Source organism: Gavialis gangeticus, unplaced genomic scaffold (assembly GCF_001723915.1).
Source record: "Gavialis gangeticus isolate Ggan-Ray unplaced genomic scaffold, GavGan_comp1, whole genome shotgun sequence".
NCBI lineage: Eukaryota > Metazoa > Chordata > Crocodylia > Gavialidae > Gavialis > Gavialis gangeticus.
The window spans coordinates 13,019,362-13,027,445 of record NW_017728995.1 but is presented as its reverse complement, the minus strand read 5'-3'; positions in this window follow the sequence as shown (position 1 = coordinate 13,027,445).

Sequence of the window (8,084 nt, the reverse complement as noted above, 5' to 3'; positions counted from 1 at the left end):
TGGGAACAGTGTCAGTTGCATAGAATAGGTATGAAATTACTCTAAGCTCCAGGACACAAGATCATGAAATCTTCTATGTACAGCCTGCAGCTAAATTTGGAATTAGCTTCTAAAGATCAGCCATCAGCGTATACTACAGAACTTCTTTTGTTGTTGTTTTTTTAATAGGAAATGAAGCCATGTAAGATTGGAATAAAATGATTAGCTAAACATCAGCAGCATTATCTGACAGCAACAAATATTTCTATTTTGGGGATTGCCCAGCTATATACCATATTAGTCAGGAAACTGTAACAAAAAACAAAACAAAACAAAGGTAATATAACTTAAAGCATAGTGCACAGGCAAAGGGATAATGTGGGTCTGCTGCACAGAGTGGATCTAATCCAACATAGATTCACACATTTTAAGGCCGGAAGGGTCCTCAGAAGATTATCAGATCCAGCCCCTGCACCAAGCAGGAAAGACAACTGAGAGACAGGTGACTCCAGCAAGGTGACCGTCCAGTCCCCTCTTGAAGATTGCCAGGGTAGGTGATTACACCACCTCTGGAGGAAGCTTATTCCACAGTCTGGACACCCTGACTGTGAAGAAGTTTTTCCTAATGTTTAGCCTGAAACGGTCTTCCAGGAGTTTGTGGCCATTACTCCTGGTTTTCCCCTTAGGTGCCCTGGTGAACAGCTGCTCACTGAGTCCTTGATGTACTCCCTTAGTGTAGCGGTAAACTGCTACCAGGTCCCCCCTCAGCCTTCTTTTCTTCAGGCTGAAGAGGCCCAGATCCCCCCACCCTTCCTCGTCTGCCTTGCTGTGTAAGACTCTGATCATATGGGTGGCTCTTCTTTGGACTCTTTTAAGCTTGTCCATGTCCTTGTTAAAGTGTGGTGCCCAGAACTAGACACAGTACTCTAGCTGTGGTCTCGCCAGTGCTGAGTAGAGCAGAAGAATCACCTCCTTGGTTTTGCTAGAGGTGCATCGATTGATGCATGCCAGAGTATTATTTGCCCTGCTGGCTACAGCATCTCACTGCTGGCTCATATTCATACTGTAGTCTGTTATTACCCCTAGGTCCCTTTCATTCGTGGTACTAGTCAGTGTGGTGCCGTCAAGTCTGTTGGTATGTTGGGGGTGCTGTTCCCCAGGTGGAGCACTTTATATTTCTTGATGCTGAACATCATCAGGTTCCAGTCCACCCAACTTGCCATCCTGTCTAGGTCCACCTGTATCTGTAGCCTATCTTCAAGAATGACCACACTCTCCCATAAGTTGGTGCCATCCACAAACTTGGTCAATGAGCTCTTCACCCCCATGTCCAAACTGTTAATAAAGATGTAGAAAAGTACTGGACTGAGCACCAACCCCTGTGGGACACTGCTGCCCACTTCTTGCCAGGATGACAGATCCGTTCACTACAACTCTCTGGGTCCTATCCTGCAGCCAGTTTTTCACCCACCTGACAGTCTCGGAGTTAAGCCCACAATCCTCCAATTTTCTTGTGAGGACATCATGGGATACTAGAACAAAGGCCTTTTGGAAGTCTAGGTATACAGTGTCAACCTGCTCTCTCACGTCCAGGTGGTGAGTTACCTGGTCATAGAAGGAGATGAGTTTGGTAAGACAAGACCTGCCTACGATGAAGCCATACTGGCTGTCATTCAGAATCTTACCTTCTGCAACTTTAATGCAGATAGACTCCTTGATGAACTTTCCTAGGATTTTCCCTAGGATGTTGTCTATGATGGTAATTGATTGAGCCTCATATGATTAAAAAAAGTAGTCAGCTGCCATGGGCCACTTGAATATACATTTTAATTCTGTTTAGAGTCATTCAGAATCTTAATTCAAAATTCATTAGGAAGGTGGTTAGTTAAACTTAGTGTGTCATGCTCAGTTTAGGCATGCTCAGACTGGTTTGAAAAGAAAAGTCCTTTAACTCAGGGGGCAACAGGGCAGGCCCTACGAGGAAAGGCTATGGGACCTGAACCTGTTCAGCCTTCACAAGAGAAGCCTGAGTGGGGATCTGGTGGCCTGTTACAAACTAGTCAGAGGGGACCAGCAGGCACTGGGGGAGTACCTGTTCCCCCAAGCACTCCCAGGAGTGACTAGGAATAACGGTCACAAGCTGGCAGAGGGGAGATTCAGACTAGATATCAGGAGGCGCTACTTCACTGTCAGGGTGGCTAGGATCTGGAACTAACTTCCAAGCAAAGTGGTGCTGGCTCCTACCCTGGGGGTCTTTAAGATGAAGCTAGACAATCATCTTGCTGGGGTAGTTTGACCCCAGTACTCTTTCCTGCCATGTCAGGGGGTCGGACTTGATGATCTGCTCAGGTCCCTTCTGACCCTAGAAACTATGAAACTATGAAACTCAAATACCTACACCATAATCAAGCCACCACAAAAAGTGATGCTATATAATAAGTTAGCATAGATATTCAAATTTAAAATCTGTTTCCCAGTAAGGTCATATTGTGGATCAAACAGGTACTGTCACAAAACAAACAAACAAACAAAGTTGTACACTTTTTAACCTTATATAAGTATCTATGGATGAAGTTACATGTTACACTTAGAACAAAGTAAGAGCACTTAAAATATGAGGATCTGAACATTAACGCTCGTTAACTCTTGCTAAGTGCCCTCTGAGCATCTCAAAGTTACACTGCTTCAGGTGAGGGTTAATTCTGGGTCTAGCTCATGTTAGGATATCTTCAGTCTGCTTGATGGAGATAAAGTGAGCAATTTTCAGTTCTCCAGCATCCCAGGATGCACCTCTCCCCCCCTCCTAACCCAGAGCATGGATATAGCCTAGGTGTCCTGGCTCCTAGCTATGTCCCTAGTCACCAGCCCTCTAGTGATAAATCAAAATAGTTCCAGCAAAAAGCAGCATTAACCCTTAATGTGTGACTGCTCACAGCACATTCTAACTCTAGAACCACGTAACATTCCACAGATTTAGTAAGGTCTAAGTGCAACATGTAAATTCACCCTAAATATTCAATTTCTTATCAGAAACAAACCTGAATTTTAAATAACTTGTGTGGCAGCTTGCTGTTAGCTGTAGAAAGAATTTGAATGGTAAAGGGCTGAACTATGAAGTTACTATTAACAAGCAATAATTATTTACATTTCTTATCAATGGACAACAAAAAAAAAAACTTAGAAGTATTTGAAAATTCTGGCCTAAATTCATAATCAGTTCAACTTTATTTATTTTTTTAAGAACAAGGCCTTTCTTGAGTGTTTAATTCATATTTTCCCATTCATTTGTCAAAAAACCCCATGAAACTTAGCCAAAGAAACATATTTACAATTCAGTAAAAATGTATGAACATCTGATCATTTGTTCTACTGAATTAATTACTCCCTGAAAGAGTTCTGAAAGAGAAAGAAAATGAGGAAACAAACATGTCACCATTTTTCCCCTCTCCCCCATCTTACAAGAATAATAATTTTATTGTCATGAGGCCAGATTTGAAATGCACTCTTAGAAGCTGGAATGGAGAAAAAACAGTTTGCTTTAATCAGGTTATAATACTTTGCTAAATTTACACACAGAAAGTTAAAGTCTTAGACCCAAACAGTTTTTTTTAATGTAAAATAACAGTGTCACTGTGTGTGTGTGTGTGTGTGTGTGTGTGTGTGTGTGTGTGACTAATAAACAGAAAAAATCCTAAAATTTATGTATATCCCTTTACATCTGTAATTATTTACTCATACTTTGTGTTCACATCCTCAGAAGATAAGGCAATGGATACTTACATTAAGCTCCATTTAGCTTTTTAATTTGATTCTACAAGATGTGTCTATATGTATAGTTAGACAAATAATGGAGTGCTGCTACAACCTAGAATGTAACCATCAGCCAAGTATGTTAATCAGAGAGGAGGGCAGCAGTATATCATAGTAGGTTAAGGATATTCTTCTTCAACAAAAATCTTTTAATACAGGAAAATAAGTAGGCTATGTCTTCCCCTTAGAGAGGCAAACGGTCCAGCTCATCAAGCAGGATCTCATTAGTCTTGAATAAGGGACAGCAAAAGTGGACCCTTGGTTCATATTCTCTTTCTCACTACAGTTAAGTTAATGCACACTCATTTTCTTTTACTTTCTCATTATCTCCCTTGTACTTATAGGTCACCATTCATATTCCTACTTGGCCTGTGACCAAATTATTTATGTTAGTATTATGTTAGTAGACAGAAATAGAAAAAAAAATACTGCATCAGTCCCATTGTATCATATTTTCATTTCATTTGTCTTTTTCTTGTGGCCTATCTGAGATTGTTTATGACAGGTATTTAACAGAATCCACAGATTCATTAGAGTCTGACAGGGCCACAAAGTAAGTGTTTCTGCTATGGCCATTATGGCTGTTCATTTCATAAATGGCTGTGTGTGGATGTGTGGCACGTGGTGTGGCAGAGCCATCTACATTGCCACATATTGCACACACAGGTGTTCCCCATGTCTCTACCTTGCAGCATGGTGTTGGAAGGGGGGGTGTCAAAAAAAACTCACATTAAAAAAAAAGGAGGGTATAGGGTGGCACATGTGGCAGCAGTGTGCACGGCCCAAAACCAGAGCCTGACCAGCTGGAGTCACACTCTGGTTGCCAGCCACACTTCCTGCCATGGATGCAGCCCCAGGAGGGCCCCAGGACCCCAAATAAGGATGAGGGGGCCAGCACAGTTGCTGGCCTCAGCCTCCCCTACCCCACCCTGGGTAACCTGCCACACACCGGAACGTGCACGATACAAGCATTCCCCAGGGATAAACAGCAGCAGCACAAGGTGTGCCACTGCTACTTGTCCCCAGGGAAACAAACATCCTCACTCATTTGGATGTGCCTATGAAGGCCAAACGACAGAGCTACCCATAATTTATACCATATCCCACAATCTAGGTTAATTTTGAACAATTTATAATTTTACATCCCTTAATGATGTACAGGTGTAAATGAAGGTCATTTCATAGAATCATAGAAAGTTAGGGTTGGGAGGGACCTCAGAAGGTCATATAGTCCATCCCCCTGCTCAAAGCAGGACCAGCCCCAACTAGATCATCCCAGCCAAAGCTTTGTCTAGCCAAGTTTTGAAAACCTCCAAGGATGGAGCTTCTACCACCTCTCTGGCTAACTGCTCCAGTGTTTTACTACTCTCCTAGTGAGAAAATTCTTTGTAATATGTAACCTAAACTTCCCTTGCTGCAACTTGAGACCATTGCTCCTTGTTGTGTCATCTGCCACCACTGAGAAGAGTCTAGATCCATCCTCTTTTTTACCCTGCTTCAGGTAGTTGAAGGCTGCTATTAAATCCCCCTTGAGTCTTTTCTCTAGACTAAATAAGACCAGTTTCCTCAGTCTTTCTTCATAAATCATGTCCCCCAGCCCCCTCACCATTTCTGTTGCCCGCCATTGGACTCTCTCCAATTTTCCACATCCTTTCTGTAGCGGGGGCCCAAAACTGAACACAGTACTCCAGATGTGGCCTCACCAGTGCTGAATAGAGGGAAATAATCACTTCCTTTGAGATACTGGCAACACACCTACCAATGCAGCCCAATATACTGTTAGCTTTCTTGGCAACCAGGGCACACTTATATTCAGCTTATTGTTCACTGTAACCCCCAGGTCCTTTTCTGCAGAGTTGCTGCCCAGCCAGTCAGCCCCCAGCCTCTACTGGTACATGGGACTGTTCCATCCCTAAGTGCAGGACTTTGCACTTATTCTTGTTGAACCTCATGAGATATCTTTTGGCCCAATCCTCCAATTTGTCTAGGTCACCCTGAATCCTAGGCCTACCCTCCAGTGTATCTACTACTCCCCCCAGCTTGGTGTCACCAGCAAACTTGCTGAGTGTGCACTCTATGCCATCTTCCAGGTCATTGATGAAGACATTGAACAAAACCAGCCCCCAGGACCAATCCCTGGGGTACTCCACTTGATACCTGCTGCCAACTAGACAAGGAGCCATCGATTACTATTTTCTGAATCTGATGCTCCAGCCAATTTTCTACTAACATCACAGTCCATTCCTCTAGGCAATAGCTTTCTTTGCTTGCCTGAGAGAATCCTGTGGGAGACTGTATCAAAAGCCTTGCTAAAATCAAGGTGGAATCCCTGAGGATCTGCTCCATGATTTTTCCAGGGACTGAGGTGAGGGTGAGTCATCTGTAGATCCTTGAATCCTCCTTCTTCCCTTTCTTAAATATGGGCACTATGTTTACCCTTTTCCAATCATCCAGGATTTCTCCTGATTACCATGAGTTTTCAAAGATGATGGCCAATGGTTCTGCAATCACATAAGCCAACTCCCTGAGAACCCTTGGGTGCATTCCATCCGGCCCCATGGACTTGTACACATCCAGCCTTTCTAAGTAGTCCCTAACCTGTTCTTTTACCACTGTGGGCTGATTACCTCCTCTCCAAACTGTGCTGCCAGGTGCAGTAGTTTGGGAGCTGACCCTGCCTGTGAAGGCTGAGGCAAACAAGGCATTGAGCACTTCAGTCTTTTCTCCATCCTTGTCACAAGGTTGCCTCTCACATTCAGTAAGGGTCTGGCACTTTTCCTCATTCTCCTCTTGCTACTGACAAAAACCTATTCATGGTTAGTGTGACCAGACTCTGGAATAGACTCCCAGTGGGGGTTGTGCAGGTACCTACCCTGGACATCTTCCAAAGGAGACTGGGCACACACCTTGCTGGCATTATTTGACCCCAGCAGTCTTTCCTTCTCAGATCAGGGCAGCTGGACCCAATGATCTCACAAGGGCCCTTCCAATCTGTGAATCTGTTACATACTTGTAAAAACCCTTCTCTTTACCCTTACCTTCCTTGCTAGCTGCAACTTGAATAGCGCTTTGGCCTTCCTGAATTCACCCCTGCATGCCTGAACAATACTCTTATAGTCTTCCCTAATTATTTATCCAAGTTTCCATTTCTTATAATTTTCCTTTTTATGATTTAGTTTACTGAAGATTTCCCTGCTAAGCCAAGCTGGTCTTCTGCCATACTTGCTAGTCTTCCTGCACATTGGGATGGTTTGTTCCTGCACTCTCAGTAAGGCTTCTTTGAAGTACAGCCAGCTCTCCTAGACTCCTTTTCCCCTCATTCTGGCTTCCAAGGGGATCCTGCCCATGAGTTTCCTGAGTGAGTCAAAGTTCACTTTTCTGAAGTCTTACTCTGCTGCTTTACATCCTTCCTTTCCTCAGGATCCTGAACTTAATCATCTCACGGTTACTGTTGCCCAAGTGGCCACTACATTCCCCACCAATTCTTCCCTGTTTGTGAGCAGCAGGTCAAGAAGAGCATGGCCCCTAGTTGGCTGTTCCAGCACTTGCACAAGGAAGTTTTCCCCAACACTTTCCAAAAACTTCCTGGATTGCCTGTATTGCCCTCCCAGCAGATATCAGGATGATTGAAGTTCCCCATGAGAACCAGGGACTGTGATTGAGAAACTTTTACTAGCTTTTTGAAGAAAGCCTCATCCACCACTTCTCTTCCTCCTGGTCTGGTGGTCTATAGCAGACCCCCACCACAACATCACCCTTATTGCTCTCCCCTTTGACCCTGACCCAGAGGCTCTCAAAAGGCCTATCTCCATCTTCATACTGGAGCTCTCAGCAATCATATGGATCTTTTACATAAAGTGCAAATTCCTCCTCTTTTGGGGTTGGACGTTTGTACATTCACAGTATAAAACTGTTATACTCTTCTTCCAACACAAGGGTGTTCGTTAAATGCACCTAGATAAGAGAAGAAAATAGCTTAGTAAAATGTTAACAAATTATGTGAATACTTCCTATTATGTAAAGCTGCTATTCTAGAATATGATTTACTGTGTATCTCGAGCAGCTTTATAATTTTGTTGGCAGATTATCTCTAAAGGAACACAAAGAAGTGCTAAAGAAAGTACTGCTTCTTCAGTGAAGATTTTATGTTGCAAGATTCTCACTCCTAGTTCTTAATTCCATGCTGGAACTCCATGGAACTTGTGGAACTCCCCTGCATTCAACATTTTCAATGGAGCTTACACTTTAATATCTGGAGGAAAGGATGTGGGTAAATTGAAGAGAAAGAGTAGGAG